This window comes from Bufo gargarizans, chromosome 2 (assembly GCF_014858855.1).
Source record: "Bufo gargarizans isolate SCDJY-AF-19 chromosome 2, ASM1485885v1, whole genome shotgun sequence".
In the NCBI taxonomy this organism is placed as follows: domain Eukaryota; kingdom Metazoa; phylum Chordata; class Amphibia; order Anura; family Bufonidae; genus Bufo; species Bufo gargarizans.
This window is the reverse complement of record NC_058081.1, coordinates 459325112-459352565: the sequence shown is the minus strand read 5'-3', so window position 1 is coordinate 459352565 and position 27454 is coordinate 459325112. Positions and strand designations below refer to the sequence as shown.

General features: G+C 43.5%; 1 protein-coding gene across 1 annotated transcript in view; it reads right to left on the bottom strand.

Annotated features, from left to right (window-relative positions):
* The window catches only part of ATP10B (ATPase phospholipid transporting 10B (putative)), a 483468-nt gene that overhangs the window by 296826 nt on the left and 159188 nt on the right, over positions 1–27454 (bottom strand). The window contains exon 3 of the mRNA XM_044281032.1: positions 4900–4955. The gene's annotated coding sequence lies outside the window, so the exon portion shown is untranslated. The remainder of the gene's footprint in view (positions 1–4899; positions 4956–27454) is intronic.

Here is a 27454-nt window from a genome sequence, read left to right as displayed (position 1 = left end):
GTCCATGCATTACACAGTGTGAGGCAGTGACAGGCCCACTGTGTTGATTCCAAAGTCGGACGGATCGTTACGATTTTGTAACTATTTCATGAAATTGAATGAGGTGTCGAAGTTCAACCTTTATCCAATGCCCCGGTTGGACGAGCTGATTGAAAGACTGGGCCAGGCTCAGTACTTCACGACTCTGGATTTAACCAAGGGTTACTGGCAGGTACTTTTGACAGAGTCGGCAAAGGAAAAGACTGCTTTTGTCACACTGGAGGGACTTTATCACTATGGTCGTTTTGCCTTTTGAGTTACAGAGGCTGATGGACATAGTCTTAAAACCCCATCAGAAGTATGCATCCGCCTACTTAGAAGATATTTTTATCCATAGTGGCGATTGATAGTCTCATTTGTACCATGTGCAGGCAGTCGTGGATTCCCTCCGAGATGCGGGCTTGACTGCAAATCCTTGAAAGTGTGCAACAGGGCTAGAGGAGGCCCATTATTTGGGGTACGTGATTTGCCGTAGGATCATCAAACCCCGTTAAAAATTGGCCTTGACCTCTCAGTACAAAGCAAGTCAAAACGTTTCTCAGCATCATTGGGTATTTTAGGCGGTTTATACCCAGTTTTGCCGGGAGGGCTGCACCCCTGACTGATCTGCTGAAGGGAAGAAAATCAATCAGGATTCGGTGGAATCCTAAGGCAGAAGAAGCATTTCAGGCCCTGAAGTTGGTCCTATGTGAACAACCTGACCTTTCCGACCCTAACGTTAGAGACAAATTCATTGTCCACATGGATGCTTCTGAAGTAGGGCTAGGAGCAGTTCCATCTCAAAAAGTGAATGGAGAAGAACATCCGATCACTTATTTGAGCAGAAAGCTTACCCCAGCAGAAAAGAACTATAGTTAACTTTTAAAGGTCTGCACATGCGCAGACGGGAAAGCCGGATCTGTTTTCACGGAACACTTAATGCCGGATCTGGCACTAATACACTTGAATTAAAATTAATGCCGAATCCGACATTCCAGCAAGTGTTCAGGATTTTTGGCCGGAGAGAAAATGCAGCATGCTGCGGTATTTTCTCCGGCCAAAAAACGTAAGAGGGACTGAACTGATGCATCTTGATCGGAATGCTCTCCATTCAGAATGCATTAGGATAAAACTGATCAGTTTTTTTCCGGTATAGAGCTCCTGTGACTGAACTCACAAATGCATTGCAAGAACTTTTGTTCGAAACGCGTCAAGTTTGCTACACTTGTGGGTGGATGTCCTGTGCATTGTGTCTACTGCCTGAATAAAAGACGAAGTTTTTAGCTACCAAAATCGTAGGTGCTGGAATTTTTCTGTTTTCAAGCATCAACGTTATACAGGCTCACCAGCCTTTTTCCGTGCACGCAGGTATCTTGGATTGTGGGTGAGCTGGACTCTCTTTGTATGTATTAAAACAAGAATGGATCCGTCGGTCTGTTTGTCATACGGACAAATGGATCTGTATTTTTTTTCACATTTTTAAAGATCTGTGCATGCGCAGACCGGAAGGATGTATCCGGCATTGCAGTATTTTTAATGCCGGATCGAGCACTAATACATTTCAATTCCGGCAAGTGTTCTGTTTTTTTGGGCCGGAGAGAAAACTGCAGCATGGCGGTATTATCTGTGTCCTGAAAAGGCAAAAAGACTGAACTGAAGACATCCTGATGGATTGCTCTCCATTCAGAATGCATGGGGATAAAACTGATCAGTTATTTTCCGGTATAGAGCACCTAGGACAGAACTCTATGCCGGAAAAGAAAAACGCTAGTGTGAAAGTACCTTTAGTAAATCTCCCCCTCTGTGTACAGATAAGATAGATGTTACTTGCAGTCCTATGTAACGTCACAGATAACACAGTGATAAATCTTTTAGTACAGATAAAGAAGTAAACAGCTGCAGATGAGCTGAATGCCATGAAGCAAGGATCCTTCCTTTGGGTCAGTGTTTCTGCACAAGCTGCAGTGTAGCGAGTCAGTAAAGGGTGATGTGACTCTGGGTGTCACATCTTGCAGGTCACTGCAAGACAGAAGATGACAAGGCCTATGTCTCCCTGCTCTGGTGCAGGTTTCAATTGCATTTGCAGCTTAAGGATGTAGATACCATAGACAGTAAAGTTTCCCCTGGAAATCTATGGCACTAGGTCCAAAGCCTGGTGTTGGCAATGACAATCAGGGACCCCTTTGTAGCCTCTCCCCCATTATAATGTAGTCACCCCATCATGTTAACACCAGCCTTGAGTGCGATCTGCTGTAAGGCAGCGTCTGCTTCTGTGTTCAAGATGGTGGGCAGATTGGGTGGCCATGGGCTCCTTGTAGGCCTCGAGCCCCAGGAGTCTGCCCATACCTCCTATATTATAATCTGCTAGTTTTTGTGCTGCTCAGCTAAAGGCTAAAGGACTCATCTGAGCATTGTAGTTTCTTCAAACAGTTGACTGGTGGGGGGAGTCTGACCCTACCAATCAGATATTGATAACCTATCCTGAGAATAGGTCATCAATATTTATTTACTGGAAAACCCCTTTAACCAACAGCGAACAATGTGCAATCCTGGGCTTATCACTTGATATAAGAGAAGCAAAAAGGCAACGTAATCAAGATGCTGGCAGATAAATATTCATGAAATTAGTTAAATTCACCAGAGGAAATACTTGGAGACAACAATTTTCTGTAGCCAAAAAACTGAACATATGAAAGTAATATAAAGAAGAAAAAAAACTGTGAAATAAATGAAGATAAACAAGCAACAATGCATAAAATAGCCCGATTCTCTGCAGTGTCAAGGTCAGAGCTGTCCCCGGGAAGGAAGATGTATGGTAATTTCAAATTTCCAAATGTCAACAGCAGCAGCTGCATTCTGTGCGGCCCGAGACAGGATTTAACTGTTAGAAAAACGCACTGCGTAGGGTGGGTTACTCTGTTTAAATGCCTTGAGATGCCACACTTGCACGCTGATTTATCTCTTGTAATAATGTGAATGAAGAGACTACATCTAGCTTGTTATATCATACATTTCACATGGAAATCGATTAGCATAACATATAATGAACAAGTGAGTGAAGTTTCTTTGACTTAAAAGGGTAGTCCAGGCTTTAGGATAGGTCAATACCCTGCACCTCCACCGATCAGTTGTTCGTTGTAGCTCCATCAACGGAAGTCAGTGCCAGAGCGACACAGGACCCTCAACATTGTAATGGAGGGAGCTAGCTACTTCAGCATTGCTCCCCTTGAAGTCAGGCCATGACTTAATGGCTGAATAACTCCTTTAAAAGTAAAGATCTAGTTTGGAGCCACATAAAGGAATTCCAAAAGCCAAATTATAGTAGAGGAGTTTATGCTAAGATTTCCTTTTGACCATCTTTCCCTGATCCACCCACACAGCCTAGGCCTAGAAGTAGCTCAGCCTCAGAAGTGAATGAGACTGAGCTGGGACACCAAGAACAGACACTATATTATGTACAGCGCTGTGCTTAAAGAGCAGATAGAAGGCCGCGGCTCTACTGCACTGGTGCCTTCTCAAACAGCTGATATCGGACCCCCACAATAAGATGACCTATCCAGAGGAAAAACTCTTAGAAAACCCCTTTAATAGAGAGACATCAGAGGCTGATATTCACACAAGTGACACATCACTGAAATCAGCAGGTGTGTCACTACTTTATGCTTCCCTCAGACAGGGCAGTATAATCAATCTGTACCTATTACATTGAACATGGTGTCTGAGCTGAAGGCAGCATGTGATAGAGCAGGAGGAGCTGAGCAGATAGGAATATTGTTTCATGGGGAAAGATTCAGTATAACTTATAATTTCCACATATAAATTAACGTTCATTCTGGGCTTTCAGATATTCAGTTCCACGCTGTCAACGTCCCGAACATAAAATTCAAAAGAAGCAAGATGGGGTCCATTCCTCAATTCCTTTTATTCATTGTCTGAACATAGGAGGAGGATTGGAAGTATCGGTGGCTGAACTACAGTGATAATCTGTGTGGAGTGGTGATGAGGAGGAATTTAGGCCATCTTGCTTCTCTGGAATTTCATGTCTGGGACATTGGCAGTGAGGTTTCGAATTTGTTTGTGGTGAAGATAGTCTACTTCCATAGATTCTACAGAATCAAATTATTGGACTCTGGACATTAAGGTTTTTCTCTTGATTTTAAATCATTCTGGGCTTTGAAGTCAAGGAGTTGGTCCTACCAGTGACTGACAGCCTTCCCTCTATGACACTGTAGCGATAGCTGTTGATCACTGATAGCTGATCTCCTTGACTTTAAAGATCAGAATTAGCAGGAATTTAAATGAATAACTTATACTGAATCTTTTACCACAAAACTATACACCAATCTGCTCAGCTCCTCCTGCTCTATAACATGCTACCTGCAGTGTACAATGCATGTTCATGGTGACAGTTTACCATTAATGAATCTAATTTGCTTTGTTAGCTAAAACTTTTGGAGATCAGGGAACCATTTAGCAGTTGCATAAGCACCAAATATTTTTTTTAATTTAGTTTACCATAAATATGGAGTCCTTTTCCTGTAGTACAAACCATTTGCCCTATGCCACATATCTGCATTAGTCTAAATCGCATTCATCCAATCCTTAGTTTTAGTCCCTTATAAAATGGCTAGACACCGTATCAAAACCTCCTGTTCTGTATCACAGATGGGACATCTACTGAGCGTACTACAACATGGTCATCGAAAAGTTATCGACAGCTGGAGAGCAGAAGGCATCAAACCCTACAGATGGAAGACTGCAGCAGAATGCTCACAGCTGCGCGGTGCGAGGTATTTTATATTATTTCAGTTTATTTTACAATTAACCAGTAATGTCAAAAGCAATTCTAAAAACTAAATGTTATAGTCAAGCATTTCTTACCAGCCTTGTCCAGGAGAGCAGAGCGTGTAGAACGGAGTATGTTCATATGAGTGAACCTACAGACAAAACATGACATTATTGCAACACAAGTCACATTGCTTCTTCCTTATTCTCAGCATTCATTGTGGTCACAAAACAGCTGCATTTACATTACTGGCTTTGGTCACATGAGCACATATGCAGAGATTTACTAGGAATTAGCATGATGCTTTTCGTTTCATAAAGCATTAAACTAGTATATTGTAAATTTGGATGAGCAGCCATATTAGAATTGTATGAAAAGTCACTGTTGGGCACATGACATATTTGTCATTAGTCATATGCACTAAACCGCTAACCGTGTTGTTAGTCCAAGGATTAATGGTTACAGGTGACTTCATCTAACAAGGATCATCCTGTATGAAGGTTGTAAATAAGCAGATGCTGTAACTCAAAGTTCACTTTGTAACTGAAATGATTAAAGGGGTTGTCCAGCAACAAGCGATGGTCTATCCTCAAAATAGGCAATCACTAGCTGATCAGTGTAGGTCCAACACCCTGTATCTCTGCTGATTAACTGTTCTGTATAAGTCCATCACCAGAAGTCACTAGCTGATCAGTGTGGGCCCAAAACCCTGCATCTCTGCTGCTTAGCTCTTCTGGTGATGGACCTACACAGAAGTCACTAGCTGATCAGTGGGGGTCCAACACCCTGCATCTCTGCTGCTTAGCTGTTCTGTGTAGGTCCATCACCAGAAGTCACTAGCTGATCAGTGTGGGTCCAACACCCTTCATCTCTGCTGCTTAGCTGTTCTGTGTAGGTCCATCACCAGAAGTCACTAGCTGATCAGTGTGGGTCCAACACCCTTCATCTCTGCTGCTTAGCTGTTCTGTGTAGGTCCATCGCTAGAACTACACAGCACCGTCAACATTGTAGAGGACAGCACTGGCAACTGCAGCAAAGTGAATGCAAGCGCTCTACATTGTTGAGAGTGCTGTGTAGTCCTGGGATGATGCTACACAGAATAGCTGGTTCAACACCCCGCACCCACACTGATCAGCTAGTAATGGCCATCACTACAATTAGGCTGGACAACACATACAGAATTTTACTTTTACCTTTCTCCTGGTAGATCACAGTTAGGTAACTTCCACACTCCAGGTGTTGTGAAACTACAACTCCCAGCATGCACACTTGCTCTGCTCTTTCCATAAAAATGAATTGAGCATGCTGGGAATTGCAGTGTCACAACAGCTGGAGTACCGAAGGTTGCTGACCCCTGTGCTAGACTATGGGACCTGCAAACATCCATACTTCCCACTTCTTAAAGGGCCTTCTGTCATCCCCCAAAGCAGCCGCATCCTCCTTTAAAAAAAAACGCCCCCTCCTCCTGTTGATTGACAGGGCCAGCGAGCGCTCTCGTCCCCTGGCTGGCCATGTCTGCATTCTAAAGCTCGTGCCTGCGCCGTACCAGTCTTCAGTCGGCGCAGGCGCACTGAGAGGAGGACTTTTCGCTCGGCCGCTCCTTCCTTAGTGCGCCTGCGCCGGGTGTATGTGTGACGTAATCGGCGCAGGGGCATTGAGGAAGGAGCGGCCAAGCGAGCGTCGTCCTCTCAGTGCGCCTGCGCCGACTGAAGACCGGTACGGCGCAGGCGCGAGATTTAGAACGCAGACAGGGCCAGCCAGGGGACAAGAGCACTCGCTGGCCCTGTCAATCAACAGGAGGAGGGGGCGTATACGGATTTTAAGTAGCCCAAAAAGAAAAATGACTTTTGGGGGGTGACAGAAGCCCTTTAACTACAAAAAGATCCCACTGATTGGGTGCTTTTTGTTCTGCATTCGGACACAGGACAGGTCAGAGGTGATTTTTGTGTCGGTAAGCAAGTAAGGAAGGCTTGTGCCTACTCATTCTGCAAAATGCAAAAGCAACATCTACATTATCTAAAAAAAACTGATTACTTGACAAGAAATTATATTATATAGCTCAGGACATTAAAAGGGTTAAAGCTGCTGTCCATGCTAGGGCAAATGAAAGGATCAGAGGACAGAGCCCTCTTGGGCCATCTCTCTATTAGCCAGAAGGGATAGCTGCTAAGAAAAAATGGCTCCTACCCAGGCAGCATTAAAATCATGTATGGTTGGCCACAACTATCAGCTGTTATCTCTGAAGGTCTCAGAAGCCATATTCACAGTGACCAGTTGTTCATGGGGGTTGTCTGTGGATAGAGGATCATTATTGAATACAATTATTGTGCACCTTCATTCTCGTGCACCTTCATTCTCATGCACCTTCATTCTCTTATCAATATATTCACAAAGCCAAAAGGTTTGCAGCTCTTAGAACATCAGCACACTATTTCCCAAAGGAGTTTTAGGCATTAGGATCAACGTGTGATCATGGGAGGTTGCACCACAGGATCAGCAGAGCAAAGGGACCACAATGCTCATTGTAACTGTGGTCACTTTGTTAGAATGGTTGATCGGGGCCTTGGGTCTTGTCCTAATGACAGGCAATTAAAGAATGATCTGACTACTAGGGGACCTTATCCAACCCATTTTACAAATTGAGGACCACAGAGATTAGTAGTTGTAAACTGGTCCTGAAATATGAAAGAACATTTAAACCATCTGAACTTTGTTAGAAAATAAATTGCTTTTCTAATACAAACATGCTAAAATATTCACTGTGGTGTATGAAAAATTTCCCATTACCATTTAATTTGCACCATTTACAGCAAGACAAATTCTTAATAATGTGCAGTGTTATCACACCTTAATAAGCAATTTCTAACTTGGTGTATTCTGGATATAAAGATGCATTAAGCTAAATAAAGCTGTTTTTCACAGTATTATCCCTCCTCCACCAAACTTTACAGCTGGCACAATGCAGTCAGGCAGGTAGTGTTCTCCTGGCATTCACCAGGCTCAGACTTGTCCATCAGACTGCCCGATAGAGAAGCGGGATTCATTACTCCACAGACCACATTTCCACTGCTCCAGAGTCCAGTAGTGGTATACTTTAAACTATAGCATCTAACTCTGGGCATGGGGCTTGGTGATGTAAGGCTTGCATGCAGCTGCTCAGTCATGGAAACCCATGCAATGAAGCTCCTGGTGCACAGTTTTTATGTTGATGTTAATGCGAGGGTTGGTTTAGAAATCTGCAATTAAGGAGTCAGTAGAGTGCTGGTGACTTTTATACACTATGCACCTCACAGGGAAGCATGGGACCTTACAAAATGAGGCAGATTTACTAATGCTGTATTAATGACTTATTCACATCTCCATATTAAACTTTGTCCATGCTGCAGCCACAGCTGTCTCCATTGGTCTTCAGACAAAAATATGGTCAAGTGACTAGGCCAGGCATGGCCAACCTGCAGCTCTCCAGCTGTTGTAAAACTACAACTCCCACCATGACCTGCTGTAGGCTGATAGCTGTAGACTGTCCAGGCATGATGGGAGTTGAAGGTTTGCAACAGCTGGAGAGCCTCAAGTTGGCCATCCCTGGACTAGGCCTTTAGATAGTATAAACAGACTAGAAAGTCTAAAGATGCACTAAATCAAACTGGCTCACGCTGGATGATAAATTTTGTGCATCCTTTGACACTTTTGGCTAACTTTACACCAGCTACTGGTTGGCTAATTTGGTTTCAAAAGCATGGTGCATCTTTCCTACCAAGTCACATCCTTAGTCAGACTTAAGTCCTGACCACTAAGTCAGTTCAGTGTATAATAGTATGCAGTAAGTTTGTATGCTCCCCCTAGTGGTGGCTGCAGGTAGCCAGTATCTTATCAATCAACTGTATATGAACGGGATTTATAGCTCTCTATCAGAGAAATAAAGCTTCAATTGATATAAAGATATATTGAAAACTTAATATTCACAGATTGTTGCATTTAAAGGGAACCTGTCACTGGAGTTTTGTGTATAGAGCTGAGGATGTGGGTTGCTAGATGGCCGCTAGCACATCCGCAATACCCAGTCCCCATAGCTCTGTGTGCTTTTATTGTGGGGGAAAAAACGATTTGATACATATGCAAATTAACCTGAGATGAGTCCTGTCCCTGATTCATCTCAGGGACAGGACTCATTTCAGGGTAATTTGCATATGTATCAAATTGTTTTTTTCCCCACAATAAAAGCACACAGAGCTATGGGGACTGGGTATTGCGGATGTGCTAGCGGTCATCTAGCAACCCACATCCTCAGCTCTATACCCCAAATCCCGGTGACAGGTTCCCTTTAAAGACGACAACGTTAACCCCTTACACCTGTTAGTCCCCTTTCCAGTTTAGCCATAACCATTTGTAACCTCGTCTCATTGGTTATTTCAATTGGTTTTGGAATTGATCAGATATTGATTTAAATTGATGACAGTCTTGCATTTAGGGTTTCATCTGTTTTATACAAACATAAGTACAGATATACGCTTTGTATCCTTTTTGACCATTCTTAAAGGGATTCTTTGGTCCTATAATGGCTTCTTTTTTTTTCTGCCCAGAGTACCTCAAAACTGCAGGGGAAGAGAGACTAGCTGGGCCAATGTATGAGTGTACTAACATTACCAGGGGACGTGTAAGGAGCATGACTACTGCAAAGGGAACAGTAATGCAGGCGAAGCAAACCCTGTGAAGGTTGCAGAGTAATGCATGCTTGATTTCATTACTAAAACCAGCAGGTTGCAGATGAAAACAGGAAGCAAGCCATGTAAACATCCTACCAGAAGGCAGTGATGCCAAGAACAGGGGAGGGAAAGTGCTTACAAGAATAATAGGTGTAGGAGTAAAAATATGCAGTGTCTGGGGTACTCTGGGTAGACTAACTGATAATCAATATATAATGTTGCTGTCTCAATTGTTATAATGTTTCACTGCCTGCGTAGGTCGGTTAAAAATAAAAATAATACCTTTATTGGTGTATTTATTAAAACAATTATAAAGACAACCTCTTAATAAGGAACAGGTAGAAAGGGGGACCTATGCCCTAACTGACACAGTGGTGCAATAATTAATGGCACCTAGGTCTAAATCACTGCATAGGAGTATATCTAGTAGGGGCATTGGCTAACTTCCTATGCCCCACTCCGGATAGACCCAGATGACTTATGGGTCTGGAGATACATTGATATAGTCCCCCCAACGAGAAAACCCTGCAGTATGTTATTGGGTACCCGCTGACAGGGTGAAAGTAAATGCACCTTTGCACAGCTGGCTCCTGGGGAGGGAATTTGAAAAGCTGCCCTGGTATGAACCTATATCACCTTCAATGATCAATAGCTTTTTACCCAACAATCTGTTGTATGCCCTGATTCTGCATAAGTGCTAAAAGGGCAACAAAGTGTCAATCTCCCTTTGCTACAGTGCTATGTGCTACTAGACCAGGCACCAAGTATCTAATGTCCTGTCAATCTATTCAAAGATCCACTGAACTCATCTGAGGGGAGAGAGATATACATAACTGCTTCTGAATTACTGCTATCTCTTGCAGCTCAGTGGCCCCTGTAGCCCACTGCAGTGGCACAAATAACTGTCCTTGTAGAACGTATACAAATAGCGACCGAAACATAGCGAACAAAGCAGTGAGCCAAAGCAGCTGGAAGTGAGTGGCAGGGAACAGGCAAGTATGCTTTCCTCCACAGGTCTGGTGGGGGTGGAGGGGTAGCCATAATTTGAGCAAAATAGCTGGAGAACTCCTTTAAAGCATTCATTCCAAACCGAATCGCCATATTAATTTATTTATTTTTTAAACAATGGAGATTAGCACCCTTTGTCCCAGTGGGTGGAAAAGTTCAGTAAGAACAATGAATCATTCTATGACTTCTGGAAACATGAATAGAAGAAAGAATTCCAGAATGAATGTATGCGTGTTTGTGTGTGTGTGTGTGTGTGTGTGTGTGTGTGTGTGTGTGTGTGTGTGTGTGTGTGTGTGTGTGTGTGTGTGTGTGTGTGTGTGTGTGTGTGTGTGTGTGTGTGTGTGTGTGTATATATATATATATATATATATATATATATATATATATATATATATATATACATACATACATACAGTCCTGATCAAAAGTTTAAGACCACGTTCCAAGTAGAGTTTTAACATGCAACAAGAAGAAATGGGAGTGAGACAAAACATTTTTTGAGCATTCAATTTAATGAAAACAACGAATAAACTGAAACAGGCTGTTTTTCAGCTGATCAAAATTTTAGGACCACATGCCTTTAAAAGGCCAAATCTGTGCAAAGATGTGGATTAATTGTCATTTTCTGTCAGGTAGTCACACGTTGTGATGGAAAGGCAAAAAAACTCTCCCTTTTTGAACGTGGTTGGGTTGTTGAACTGCATAAGCAGGGTCTCTCACAGCGCGCCACCGCTGCTGAGGTGGGACGCAGTAAGACAGTCATTTGGAATTTCTTAAATGATCCTGAGGGTTATGTAACAAAAAAGTCAAGTGGAAGACCCCAAAAAATGTCACCAGCACTGAGCTGGAGGATCCAATTGGCTGTCCGTCAAGACTCTGGACGATCCTTGACCCAAATTAAAGCCCTTACTGGTGCTGACTGCAGCCCCATAACCATCAGACGGCATCTGAGACTGAAAGGCTTCAAAAACAAAAAAACGCCTTCAAAGACCTCGTCTCCTTGAACGCCACAGAACTGCTCATTTGGAGCACCAAACATGGGACATTCAAAGGTGGAAGAAAGTTTTTACCTTGATGGTCCTGATGGTTTCCAACGTTACTGGCATGACAACCAGATCCCACCTGAGATGTTTTCTACGTGCTACAGTGGAAGGGGCGCCATAATGGTCTGGGGTGCTTTTTCCTTCAGTGGAACAATGGAGCTTCAGGAAGTGCAGGGGCGTCAAACGGCCGCTGGCTATGTCCAGATGTTGCAGAGAGCATTCCTCATGACTGAGGGCCCTCGTCTGTGTGGTAACGACTGGGTTTTTCAACAGGACAACGCTACAGTACACAATGCCTGCAGGACAAGGGACTAAGGGATAATAACATCACTCTTTTGGCCCATCCTGAGTGTTCCCCTAATCTAAATCCAATTGAGAACCTTTGGGGATGGATGGCAAGGGAAGTTTACAAAAATGGACAACAGTTCCAGACAGTAGATGGCCTTCGTGCGGCCGTCTTCACCACTTGGAGAAATGTTCCCACTCACCTCATGGAAACGCTTGCATCAAGCATGCCGAAACGAATTTTTGAAGTGATGAACAATAACGGCGGAGCTACTCATTGCTGAGTGCATGTTTGGAAGTTTCTGTTTTGGGGGGGGTTTAGGGGCTTTTTGGAGGTGTGGTCCTAAACTTTTGATCAGCTGAAAAACAGCCCGATTCTGTTTATTCGTTGTTTTCATTAAATTGAATGCTCAAAAAATGTTTTGTCTCACTCCCATTTCTTCTTGTTGCATGTTGAAGCTCTAGTTGGAACCTTGTTAAGATTCAGCCATGCTAAATATGATGTTGTGCAAAGTGGTCTTAACCTTTGGATCAGGACTATATATAAATATATATATATATATATATATATATATATATATATATATATATATATATATATATATATATACACACACACACACACACATATACATACATACACACATATATATATATATATATATACACACACACATATACAAACATATACACACACATACACACACACACAAAACTATACTCAACATATTCACTGCCACCTAATTATATTCTTATTATAGCCCTATACTCAGATGTGTCATTCTGTCATTTCACTGACAGCTATTGGCTTATAGTGCTGGAACGCGTGAAGGAAAGAAGCCTGCTACATATGTAGTTTTCAGTGTGAGCAATGATTTTTCAAGACATTTGTACTCACTCTGCATACAGAATGCCTTGGACTTTTCCTTAAAACTATAACATTTCACACATTAGTGCAATCTAATTTATGTAGGAATATAATCTAAATCTAGTTTACACATATGCAATCAGCATGCTATAGAGCGGGAGGAGCTGAGCAGATTTATATAAACTTGAAATCAAGGAAGCGGTTCTTTCAGTGATTGACAGTCTCCCTTCTATGGCTATGCATACAAAGGCAGCTGTCACTAACAGGACAGCCTGGAATAAGTAGTAATGTACAGTAAATTAATAAAAAAACAAGTTATACCAAATCTTTTCCCACAAAATTATCTATCAATTGGCTCCTCCTGACCTATAACTTGATGTATGCATTTTCTTGGTGATCAGTTCTTTTAAATAAAGTTAAAGGGGTTTTCTGAACCCTTTGGATAGGTCATTAGTATCTGATCGGTGGTGCCACATCCAGGACCACCGCCAATCAGTTCTTTGAGAAGGCACCAGCACTTGCAGTGTCGCCGCAGCCTTCTCTCTGCTCACCAAGCACAGCACCATCATCTGTGCTTGGAATCGCAGCTCAGCCCCATTCACTTCAAGGGGGCTGAACTGTGCCTAGGCCATATAAAAAATTAACATGTCACATGCAGTGATGGCAAGTTCGCAGTGTTCGCCAGCGAACACACGCGGGCTGCCATATTGACTCAAGTCCGGTGATGCACAGGTTAGTCCTTACCTGTGCCGCGAGCCGGTCTGAAATCAAATGCTGTCACCAGGAGCAGTCAGTTCCGAGAACAGCCGCCGCGGGCATTCATCGTGCTGTTCTCGGAACTGCCTGCTCCTGGTGCGAACTGGCCATCACTGGTCACATGGCCAAGGGTTAATTGCGAGAAGGCTGTGGCACTACTGTGAGCAATAATACGTTCTCAAACAGCTGATCACGGGGGTCTCAAGGAGAGATCATCAATTCAAAATTATCTCAGAAAACCCTTTTAATACAGTACATTATTTAAAGAGCATAATGTGAATGGTGTTCTTATACTTTACTTGCCCCATTAGCTAACAGAGTTCAGCTGCATTACCAGACGACCAATGGTCAGGTATGGTGCCAGAGCTGCAAACCATCACGTGATGTATCATGTGATAAGCACAGTGATGGCACCACAGGTCCTTTGACAGGTCCTGAAGAAAGAACAGAAGACCGGCAGCTACGCAATCAATTGGAAGAGGTGAGTTAATTATTTTTATTAATTTTTTTTACCCTCAATTGACCTTCTACTAAGCATTCTGTATTAAAGAATGCTATTATTTTCCCTTATAACCATGTTATAAGGGAAAATAATAAAATTTACAGAACACTGAACCCAAACCCGAACTTCTGTGAAGAAGTCCGGGTTCAAGTCTGGGTACCAAACATGGCAATTGTTTTCACTGGCGTGCAAAACGCATTAAAATTCTTTGCACTCACAGGGAAAAATCGTGCATGTTTCTGCAACGCACCCACATCTTTTCCCGCAACGCCCGTGTGAAACCAGCCTAATTGTGATTAAACTTAATTTACATGACATCAGATAACCCCTTTAAACTTCAGGCTATTTTATCCTTTCGTACATCCATTTAATGACAAGGCAGACGCAATCAAAACATAGCTTGCAGACTGGAACGGTTCAGGTCAGGACAAAATCAAGTTCTCCTCTTCTCTCAGTTTTTAAATGCGTGTTTTTCCTTCCTCGCAAGAAGTTTGTCATAAAAGGTGTAAAGTCAGTCACCATGGGAACCAAATCCGTTTATGAGAAAAAATGATGTGACCAGAGTGTTTGTAGTTCATATCTGCAGTGCCAATGTGTCATACCTTTCCTGACAGAAGGTTCCCCAGGGGCACGCCCGTCACTGGCTCTCTCTACTGCTCATTGTACTTGGGCTTCACACACGCACCTTTCTGTTACACAACTTGCTGCATAATGCAAATGATAAAATGTCAAATTGTCAACAGACAGACCATTATCATGATAACTGGAGAGAGATACACCATGTACTGAGAAAAAGTGCATGGTACGCAGGCCGGATCTGTGGAAAGGTCACATAGCACAGGGAGGGGGTCTCAAGCATAAAGAATTCAGCTAATCTTGAAATCATTCTTTGTCATAGCGCAAACACTATTTACATGAAGTCATTACTATAAGGTCTGTTTTCAGTGGGTCCATAAAAGGAGAGGACCGACCATGTGCATTAAAGGGAATGTGTCATCAGAAAATAATCTTTTGCCATATTTTGCAGATCACAGACTCATTCAAGTCAATGGGTCTGCACTGCTTCACGGAGTTCACACGGCCAGTGCATTGAGCTTAAGCATGAGCTGTAGAAACTGACTGAGGCTTCTCTTACCCCAGTCAGTGAAGCCAGTGGCTACCCTAAGTCTGCAGCACAGGCACAGCGACTATACAGTTGTGTGAATGAGACTTAATCTGTAGGATACCAGCGCTGCAGCTGAACGGTGCTGGGCACTGTGACTTAAATCCCAGCACTGTACAGCTACGGCATGCTGATCAATCAGGCAGGTGCAGGAGCTGCACCCGCCCGATCAGCAGCAAGGGTCCGGTTGTTCCTGTTAGCCGTGCCCCTGCTGTATGCGCCAGCATCGGTGAAAACATCAATGCCGGCACATTAACCATAGTTGTGCCGCAGTCGGCATGTTCGATGTAAGGGGGCTTCTTCCCTGTCCCCATCGGGTCCGTCATGCTGCCTTCCATGGAAGCCTGTGAGATCCAGCCCCCTGGGTCTCACAGGCAAGCAGGCTGTAAGTGTATTACACGGTTTAATACACTTACACTTCATTCATAAAGTAGGCGGCGCAGACACATGACATCAGTGAGTTACAGCTGCCTGTCCATCCTGCTCTGCCTGCTACAGGACATTTAGTAAGTACGGTAGTACAGATGGGGCTGGGGATCGAAACGTCAATTAAAGTTATTATAATAAAAGGTTTAACCAATAAAGGAGTGAGTGAGCGGCGGGGCCGGAGTACAGTGACCGCACCGCCCCGCCGCATTTGCATGACAGCGGCCCCTCCTCCCTCCCCCTCCCACAGGTTTAGCTATGGTATATTAGGGCATCCACAGATACCCCCCATAACAGTGCCATCCACAGATGCCCTCCATAACAGTGTGTCATCCACAGATCCCCCATAACCGTGCGTCATCCACAGATCCCCCATAATAGTGTCATGTACAGACCACCATTAGTCCAAAACAGCCATTTTCTTGTCACCTTGCTTCACAAAAAGTGTAATACCAAGTGATCGAAAACTCGTATATACTCCAAAAGGATACCAAATAGTAATGTCATCCCGCATACATTTTTTTACCTACGTTAGACAAAATCACCAGAAAAAATTAAAATATGTCTCTCAGAACATGGCAACACAAAAACAAGATTTTATGCTATTCAAAAATGCTTTTACTATGTAAAACTTGGGCTACTTTCACACTCGAGTTTTGTGCAGATCCGTCATGGACGGATCCGTTCAGATAATAAAGCTGTCTGCATCTGTTCAGAACGTATCCATTTGTATTATCTTTAACATAGCCAAGACTGATCCATCTTGAACACCATTGAAAGTCAATGGAGGACGGATCAGTTTTCTATTGTGCCAGATTGTGTCAGTGGAAACAGATGTGTCCCCATTGTTTTACATTGTGTGCCAGGACGGATCCGTTTGGCTCAGTTTTATCAGAAACCTTTGGTGTCCGCCTCCAGAGCGGAATGGACCGTTCTGGACCGCTTGTGAGAGCCCTGAACGGATCTCACAAACGGAAAGCCAAAACGCAAGTGTGAAAGTAGACTTAACAAAAATAAAGATAATAGACACATTGGGTATCGCTGCTTCCGTAACAAACTGCTCTATAAAAATATCACATGATATAATCTGTCAGGTGAACGCTGTAAAAATAAAGTAAATAAAATCTATGCCAGGACAGACATTTTTTATTACCTCGCCTTACAGATTGCATATTGAGTGATCAAAGTCATATATACCCCAAAATGGTACTAATAAAAAAAAGTCACCTCATCCTGCAAAAAGTGAACAATCACTAAAAAAAATTAAAATTTATGGGACCATTAACCAATCCATCAAAATCTGTGCTGCAAAAGCCATATGGCGCTCCTTCTCTTCTGAGTCCTGCCATGTGCCCCCACAGCAGTTTACAGGAGAAAATGGGTAATAAATTATGGGGTGCTTTTTCTCCAAAATTTGGGAATAAAGTAACATTTTATTGGAAGAAACAAAACTTTTCATTTTCACAGCCAAGTGTTAACAAATTCCATAAAACGCTTGGGGGGGGGGGGGGTTAAAGTGCTCATTACATCACTTAGTATATACTCGTGCCTCTTTCGCGGTGCCCGCAGCACGGTGTGAATTAAACACCAGGACTAGACCTTCTTAAGAGGTACCCTCGGCACGGTGTGAATTGAGCATCAGGACTTGAAACCTAAGGTGATTTTTGTTTTTGTTAATCTACTTGTGTGATAAAACACTGAACTTTGTGTTTAATAACTGTTTTGTGCCTCTGTACTGCATCCGCTTACCCTACTTACCAGAGTGAATCCCCACAATTGGTGGCTTGAATCAGGCATATGTGTAACATGCCAAAGTTATGTTACGAAACTTTTACCCCGCTACAACCTGTTAAGTGTATTTATACTGTCATCTAGTGTGATTTTATCTAATATGCTCACAAATGCGCATTGGAATTCTTGTTAAATGTATTTGCTGTAATTTTAATGTTCACCAGCAGGTGGCAGCAATGTTCAACAGGGACTTAGTTCAGTTTAGTGTTTCTAGACTGGAATAGTACATTCCAGTTTAGCTCCCCCTCTGTGAGGAGGTGTGGAATGTTCCCACATCCTGCCTCATGGGTGGGGAAGGAAGTTAGAGTTATTGTGCCAGCCACCCTAGCTACAGGAAGGCTGCATGTGTAGGAGCTCCCAGTTCTAGGGATCCAAGCCAGTCTCTTGTCTCGGCTGAGAAAAAAAGATCATCATTCCCAGCCTGAGCCTTCAGCCTCAGCTGGTAGAAAGCAAGCAGCCAACTCCAGAACTCCAAGAAGCAGCATACCCTGTGAGCACAACTTTGAGAAACGTCCAGAGACCAGGAAAAGCTAAATTCCTCCTCAGCTAGTCAGTCCCCAATACAGCAGAAGATAGTGCAGAAGATAAAATTTCCTGCCATATTACAGAGCCACAAGCAGACGACTTATCCTGCAGAGAGCTCCAGGCACATGGTAGAAGCAAAAGACAGATCCCTGCCACACATTGCCAATACCTGCTGGGACCAAAGACGATTGCTGTATCTCACGTGGATTAAAGCTGCATATAGTAAAGACAAGTTTGAACTTTATTCCAAGTCTGGATCTCAATTACTGCTACAAATTCCTCAATTACTCCTACTAGCAACACACTAATTTTATTGCAAGTGAGCCAGGATCCAGGAGTCCAGCCATACCAAGGTAGGAGACACCGTTGACACTATACCCACTACTATACAGAGACATTATACCACTCTGGCATTCCTAACCTGGTATGTGAGTTACAACGCCTTAAAGGGCCCTGTGACTGTACCCTGTGCACGCTGCAATTGGAGTTACGAACAAAACTATTAACTATACTTTACACCTGACCCAGTCATTGCATATTATAGCGTCAGAGTGCATTATTCCAATCTGGCTTACTGCAGCGAGGCCGACGCCAAATCAGAAAATGCTAAATTGCAACCAGTGTCACGGGACAAGATGGGGGCTGAAGTGAAAGCCCTCGTGGAGGCTAATCAGCAACTGCAGGAGACTAACAGGCAACTGCTAGAGGCTAAACAGCGACAGCAAGAAATGAACCAGCGGCTGCTGCAACACGTGATGGCCTTACAGAAGACAGGAGGATCGCAGGGTGTCGACAATATCTGGAAGTCTGTCCGCATTACGATGCCCAAGATGGCTCCAACTGATGACGTCATGACCTACCTGGCAGTGTTCAAGAATGTGGCTGAGAGGGAGAGACCAGTGGGCTGAGGTTATTGCTCCGTTCCTGGCATCCAGACCCAAACAGGTAGGTCTACTTTGATTTCTCGTCCAAGCAAGCAGCGGACTACAACAAAGTCAAGGGTGAGAACCTGGCGCGACTGTGGATGAATGAGTTGGTTCAGGCCCAGCAGGTGCATCAGTGGGAGTTTAACCTGGCCAAGCCAGCGACATTACAATATTATGACTTGGTGCAACTGTTGCAAAAATGGATACAGCCTGATGTACTGAGTCCTACTGCCATGATGAACCGTATTGTGGCTGATAAGTTCTGGAAGGCTTTGCCACCCCCTCTAGCGTTGGGTCGGCAAGATGTCCCCTGCTAGTGCCCTTGAAATGGTGGACCTGGTAGAGCGATATGGGGCTACCGAGGAACTCCAGGTGGGGTCTCTAGGGAAGGGGACAATAAAACCCTGGAAATCCCTGCCCAAGACCCGGCAGTAAGTGTCAAGAAAGACCACACGGGACGTACCCTCTGGGGATCCAGCCCCGATAATCTGCTGGCGGTGTCATGAGCCAGTCCATGTAATGGCCGACTGTCCCCACCTTGCTGAGCCCATGGACACAAATTTTGGGTACGGACAGTCACTGTATGCCAGAAGGGTCTGTGCATCAGGCACTCCAGAGACTCTCGATAATCATTTGTGTCAGGTGGAAGTAGGGGTCACTCCTGCGGTGGCTCTGCTAGACTCGGGGAGTCTGGTGACCCTGGTGAGGGCTTCCCCGGTGAGACCTTAGGAGTTTACTGGCTGGAAAGTCATCGTGTTGACCAGAGGTAGGGGTGACTGCCACTCCAGTGGATGAGGGGGAGACAACTCAGCTGTATGTGATAAAAATCAGAAGAAAAATCCAGCTTCCCAAGAAAAGTGCATACGTGGCTTAAAAGCAGACATTCAATACATACATGTCTACGCGTTTCGGATCACAAAAATATTGACCCTTACTCATGACAAAAAACTGAAGTATTCACCTGACATAGAGAAAGATATCAGCAAAAACAGGTGTGAACAATTAACAGACTCCACCTCAAAGGCTGCTTCTAAGTGACACAGTATACGGTACAAATAAAAAAATATATATACACATTTGTGCTTTTTTTTTAAATATACAAAGAGACAGAATAAGAATCAATAATGTAATACAAGATCATGCGATTAAGGCCTTTTGGAACGCGAGAATCCATACGGAAAATCCAAACTGATTCCCTGTTTAAAAGTAGCTTTCTATGATCTCCCCCACGTTTAGGCGGATTAACCCTTTCCAAGCCCTGTACCTGTAAACCTGTGGTGTCTTCAGCATGACATGCTGCATAGTGTGAACTGACCGCTACATTTTTGGTGGTTGCATGTGGAATATCGGAGATATGTCTCCGAATTCTGACCTTTAAACAGTTATTGGTGCAGCCCACATATTGGAGACAGCACAGGGAACAAGTGATACAATACACCACAAAACTGGAGTTGCAAATAAACTGTTTAATTTCAAACCCCTGCTGGTTTGCAATAGAAAAAAACTGACTGACCAGTCTGAATAAATCCACAGCATGTGCATATGCGGTGTCCACACCTATAACTGCCCTTAAAACAAAGCCAAGTGGACTGGGTGCTGTTCACACTAGAAAATAAACTTGGACTGACTTTCTGGGCAATGGTCGGTGCACGTTGAGCTACACATTTTTTCCTGAAGACACAATATCTGTCCACTGTTCATCAGAGTAGAGTACTGGTAAATATTTTTTAGTAATATGTCAGATTTTCGGGTATTCAAGACTGAAGTTAGTAGCAAAAACTGAAGCAGATTGTTTTTCTCTACTTTTCTGTATTGCTTGACTAGAGTTTTTTTGGGTTTTTTTTTTTGGGGGGGGGGGGGGGGGAACAAATCCGCACTCAATGTAGATGAAACATAGATAGCTTGATTCAAGGACTGATTTGAATATTGTCGTAATATTAGATGGTCGGCAACCACAGTCAACTCTTTTGAAAAAGCCTCATGGTCAGAACAATTGCGTCTAGCGCGTAGATATTCACCCCTAGGTATATTGTGAATGACATGTGGGGGATGACAAGATGTAGCAAGAAGACTGGTGTTGCCGGCGGTTTCCTTACGATATGCATGTGTGGTCACCTTGAAAGTACTGACATCGCCTGAGAAGGAGATCCAAATGGTGGAGGCATCAAAATAAAGAGTAAATTTAAGATTGCATTTATTATTGTTGAGTAACTCTCCAAACAGCGGTATTGTCGTTTGGTCTCCTGACCATATAAAGAACAAATCATCAATATAACGCCCATACCATTGAAAGAAGGTTCCCCAAGGATTATCAGGAAAAAAAAAATAGTTATGCTCCCACCATGCCATATATATGATTGCCAAGGAGGGCGAGAACTTCGCCCCCATGAATACTCCAATACGCTGTAAAAAGAAGCGTTGATTAAAACATAAAAACATTATGTTTAAGCAAAAACAAAACCAGTCCCAAAACATAATTTTGAAAAGCAGGACTAAACTCAGAATATATATTCAGAAACTATTTGAGAGAAACAATAGCCAAGTTGTGTGGAATGGTGGAATGGTTGTATACAAAGAGGTTACATCAGCTGTGATCCAAATGTAACCAGGCCACCATACAAGATAAAAAGACTGTAGGACAGTTATAGTATCCAAAAGGAAGCCCGAAATCGCTTGGATCAACGGCTGCAAAATACTGTCAATCCATGCCTATAACCTCTTTGTAAAAGATCCAATACCTGCTACAATAGGACGCATAGGCGGAGGAAAACCTTTGGCAATGAATGAAATATAGGAATAACAGGATGACGAACATGTATATAGTCCACTTGTTTTTGATTCAGAAAATCATGTTCAATGCCAAAGGACAAAAAAGGTTTAGTTCTAAATAAGTATCAGTATCCTCCAACATAATAAGGTTCTGGGATTCATAAATGAGTCGATCCATAACCACAACAGACCCACCTTTATCTGCCTCTTTTATTGTAATATCCCTCATGTTTTCCAATTCTCTAACAGCAGTGCGCTCCCTGTATGATAGATTATTAACAGATTTAACACATTGTGTCTTATTGAGTACCCAAATCTCGCTCAACCAATTCCTGGAAGCGGTCCAACGCGGATGAACACAATTGGACCGGATAAAAAATCACGGTTATACATAATAAAATGATGAGAAGAATCATTACTATAAAGGTTCTTTCGGAATTGGGCGAGATTGTTGCAAATGGGAAATATTCGTAAGTTCCTGAAAAGAAAAAAAGTTTACATTAGAATGCAATGATATGGAACATGGACTGAATATGGGTTCCAGAGTGTCCTGCTACTTATCCTCGTTGTGGAAATGTCTTTTCAATGTAAGATTACGAGCCACTCTATTGACATCAATGATGGTCCGATAAAGATCAAACTGACAAGTGGGCGAAAGACCGCTTTATATGGTCAGGGGACCAAGCGACAAAACCGCTGTTTGGAGAGTTTCTCAACAATAATAAATGCAATCTTAAACTTACACTTTATTTTGATGCCTCCACCATCCCATATTTGGATCTTCTTCTCAAAGGCAATGCCAGTACTTCCAAGGTGACCACACATACATATTGTAGGGAAACTACCGGCAACACCAGTCTTCTTGCTACATCTTCTCATCCCCCACATGTCATTCACAATATACCTAGGGGTGAATATATTCGCAAATATAGACACAATTGTTCTGACCATGAGGCTTTTTCAAAAGACTTAAATGTGGTTGCCGACCGTCTAATATTACGACACTATTCAAATCAGTCCTTGAATCAAGCTAAAAGATATGTTTCATCTACATTGCATGCGGATTAGTTTTTTCCCTAAAAAAAAAAAGCTCTAGTCAAGCAATACAGAAAGGTAGTAAAAACAATCTGCTTCAATTTTTGCTACTAACTTTAGTCTTGAATACCCGAAAATCTGACATATTACTAAAAAATATTTACCAGTACTCTACTCTGATGAACAGTGGACAGATATTGTATCTTCAGGAAAAAATGTGTAGCTCAACGTGCACCGACCATTGCCCAGAAAGTCAGTCCAAGTTTATTTTCTAGTGTGAACAGCACCCAGTCCACTTGGCTTTGTTTTAAGGGCAGTTATAGGTGTGGACACCGCATATGCACATGCTGTGGATTTATTCAGACTGGTCAGTCAGTTTTTTCTATTGCAAACCAGCAGGGGTTTGAAATAAAACCGTATGTTAATTGCAACTCCAGTTTTGTGGAGTATTGTATCACTTGTTCCCTGTGCTGTCTCTAATATGTGGGCTGCATCACTATATGTTTAAAAGGTCAGAATTCGGAGACATATCTCCGATATTCCACATGCAACCACCAAAAATATATTAGCGGTCAGTTCACACTATGCAGCATGTCATGCTGGAGACACCACAGGTTTACAGGTGCAGGACTTGGAAAGGGTTAATCCGCCTAAACGTGGGGGAGATCATAGAAGGCTACTTTTAAACAGGGAATCCTTTTGGATTTTCCGTATGGATTTTCGCGTTCCAAAAGGCCTTAATCGCATGATCTTGTATTGCGTTATTGATTCTTATTCTGTCTCTCTATATATTTTAAAAAAAGCACAATTATTTTTATTTTTTTGTATTTGTATGCCATGTACTTGGAAGCAGCCTTTGAGGTGGAGTCTATGTTAATTGTTCACACCTGTTTTTGCGGATATCTTTCTCTATTTATGTCAGGTGAATACTTCTGTTTTTTGTCATGAGTAAGTGCTCATGCACACGACAGTTGTTTTTTGCATCCGCAAATTGTGCGTCCGCCCCAAAAAACGGCATCAGGTTTTTTTTTTGCAGGATCCGTTTTTTTTTTCACAGATCCCTTGTAATAAATGCCTATCCTTGTCCGCAAATGTAAAAAAAAAAAAGTAGGACATGCACAATTTTATTGGCTGAAGGGAAACACGGACAACGGACGTGGAACACAAACGGATGAACCATCACCATTTTTTTTGCTGACCCATTGAAATGAATAGGTTCCCATCCTATCCGCAAAAAAAAAAAAAAAAAAAACGGAACGGAGGCCGAGAAAAACAATGAGGCCTAAGGGTCCATATTTTTGTGATCCGAAACGCATAGACATGTATGTATTGTATGTCGGCTTTAAAGGCACGTATGTATTAAAGATTATCACTTTTCTTGGGAAGCTGGATTTTTCTTCCGATTTTTTGCATTTGGCGCTTGGTTCCTGACGTCTATCCGCGCCTCCCTTGGATTTTGAACAGCCGGGTGAGCACTGCAATCTAACTTTGTTTGTACCGCTGAATGTGATGGTTGGGGAGTTGGAGGACTTGCCGCCAGGCCTTGAATTGGCAGACCTGAATGTCTGCAGGGACAATTTCGGCACGGCACAACACAGGGATCAGACTCTGTTCCGAGCCTGGGAGAATGTGTTAGTAGTTGATAGGGGAACAACAACAACCCGGAGCAGAGTTGTTTTTTCTGAGTTTTGCGGTTTACCACGATTTGTTGTATCGGGTCACCAAACTACAGTGTGAGAATGTGTCAACTACCAGAGCTTCGAGACGTTCTCACAGCTCTGTTTCTCCACCCCTGTGATGATGTCACTACTAGAGCTTGGAGGAGTTCCCTCTGCCCTGTTTCTCCGCCCCTGTGATGAGGTCTTTACTTTCGGTTTCCTTCCTCCCAGCTGTCTCTCCTGTGTTTGATTTCGCTGCCTTTAAATCACCCCTCCTCCTTTGTAGAGGTGCGGATTATACTTTTCATTTGAGCTGTATCTCTCGCTTGAGTATCTTCACCTGTGTGATATCTTTTCACTGGATCTGTGTTCTGCTGAAGCAAGTACTTCGGATATTGTCTGCTGACTTTGGATCTGTTTTCACTGCAGCCGCAGCTCCTTCAGTTAAGTGTACATTCATTTGTGATTTTCTGTTTGCTGGATCCCAGGTGACCCTGACTCCCTCCGTGTCTAGTGTAGGGAGCCGGTGGTCGTGTCCCCTCACTATTGTAGAGTGTTCAGGTGTTATATAGTTGAGGTACGAAAATATGCGATCATCCACCATTGGGGTGTTCGCATAGGCTGAGCAGCTTAGGGAGAGCTTTTAGTGTCTGACAGGGGTCACCCTTTATCCTCCCTAGTTTGTGTCCGGTCAGTTGCTTTTCACTGTGTAGGCTCTTGTTGCACACTTAGAGCCGTGACAGAATGTTGAACAGTTGCTGGTACCCCAGGCATATCTTAAGCTTGTATTAGATCTGGCCCAGTGGACATCTGCAATGAACATCTGCGTCTAGAGAAACCCAGGACCGTATACTGCAGCAGTTTTACTGGCCCAGTGTGTTTAGAGAGGTGGAAGAATTTTGTAGGTCTTGTCCGACCTGCCAGATAACTAGTTCCCAGCCACACTTCCATAGTCCCCTAGTACCTCTCCCAATTATTGAGAGAATCGCCATGAACCTTTTAGGACTAGTACCCAAGTCTGCTAGGAGTCACTAACACATCTTAGTCATCCTTGACTACGCCACCCGGTACCCGGAGGCTGTGCCACTGTGTCATACATCTGCCAAACACATAGCTAAGGAGTTAATAGAGAGGTTTTCCCAGGTAGGAATACCTTGAGATGTTCTGACAGACCAAGGGACACCTTTCATGTTGAAAGTCACGAGGGAGCTGTGTAAATTGCTGCGCATAAAACAGTTACGGACATCCGTTTACCATCCGCAAATGGACAGTCTGGTGGAGAGATTTAAGCAAACGTTAAAAAATGTGCTAAAAAGAGTGGTGTTCAAACATTGGAGGGACTGGGACCTCCTTCTGCCCTATCTAATGTTCGCAGTGCGAGAGGTGCCCCAGGCCTCTACTGGGTTCTCGCCCTTTGAACTACTATATGGCAGACATCCCCGGGGGCTGTTGGATGTAGCCAAGGAGGCGTGGGAACAAGAGCCCACTTCGCATAAAAATGTCATTGAATGTGTCACCAAAATGCAAGAATGGAGAGAGACAGTGTTGCCACTTGTTAGAGAGCATATGGAGGCAGCTCAGCGAGCCCAGAGTTGGGACTATAATAGAGTAGCTCAGGTCTGGGATTTTAACCTGGGAGATTGGGTCTTGGTTCTGGTACCGACCATGGATAGTAAGTTCCTCGCTAGGTGGAGATGAGCAAGATAGAGGCTATACGGATTTGGCCACGACCTGTCACCACCAGGCAAATAAAGTTGTTCCTGGGGACAGTGGGGTATTACATGAGGTTTGTTCCCCACTCTCCTACCTTATCGGCTCCATTGACAGGGCTGTTGAAGGGACGGAAGTCTGTAATGGCTCGCTGGAATGACCAGGCGGAAGAGTTTTTTTCCGCTTTGAAGACGGCCCTGTGTGGGTGACTGGTTTTAGTGACGCCCGACTTCAAGAGGGAGTTTGTGCTACAGACCGATGCCTCCAAAGTAGGCCTCGGAGCTGTACTGTCTCAGGAAATCAATAGGGAGGAGCATCCCGTTGTTTTCCTGAGCTGCAGGCTCACCCCAGCTGAGACCAGGTACAGTATAGGGAAAAGAGAGTGCCTGGCTATCAAATGGGCACTAGAGTTTCTCCGCTATTATCTGTTAGGGAGAAAGCTCCGCCTGGTGACCGACCACTCCCCTTTCAAGTGGATGAGTCAAGCCAAAGAGAGGAATGCCCTGGTCACCAGATGGTTCTCGTCATTGTAGAACTTCAAGTTCACAGTAGAGCACAGAGCAGGCCGATTACAGGGAAACACAGATGCCCTGTCCAGGGTGCATTGTTTGGAAAGTGTTCACCCCCTCAAGGTTGAACAAAGGGGGTTGGGGGGAATATGTGACACAGTGAAAGGTCTGGTGCGGAGAGGAAGACATTTTCCTCCCAGCATGTGCTGCTGGACTGATTGAAACCCCGGTGAGGTCAAGCACTGAATATCACATGCTGGTCCGGGCTTTGCTGACTGTCTTAAAAAGCCAGCTGGAAGGCAGTAGGGCGTGTGAGGCCTGTGGCTGGATGTCGCCCTCCAAGTCTCTTGCCTCAACGATAGGACAAAGGCAGAGGCTGGGGAGGAGTAGAGTGAAAAGAAGGCAGAGCAGCCTGGGCACCTACACACTGAACGCCGCCCCTGGGCACTTGCGAGTGCTCATTTGCATATGAATCGTTTTTCCTGCTGGTGCAAGTCTAAAGAAAAGAACAAAGGTACCATTACAATCCTGTATAAGTGTGCTGCAGAGCCATGTAAGTGCTGTATATGACTATATGGAGGTGACAGACTCCCTTTAATTAGCATATCACATTTTTTTTTCCATCTAAATAAAAAGTTGAATAAAAGACACACGCTGGAATGAAGGTACTTTATTGAACATTGCTATGTTAACAGTTTTATATGCTCCTAATAGGTGACCGATTCCCTTTAAAAAATAGATATTAGTTTTCTAGGTGTCTGAATTTTTTAAATAAGCTTCTATGCGTATAGACAGCCTCCTGCAAACAAGAGCTCTGTGGGGCCTGTGCTCTTAAACGACACTAGAAAGTCCACCCTATTAACTGCAATAGTTTATGTCCTTGTAACCCTCTTCGTCATTAGTATGCATAGGGTTCCTGGAAAGAGGGCGAACATAAGAGATACTTCAACATACACTTCAAATCATCTTTTGCC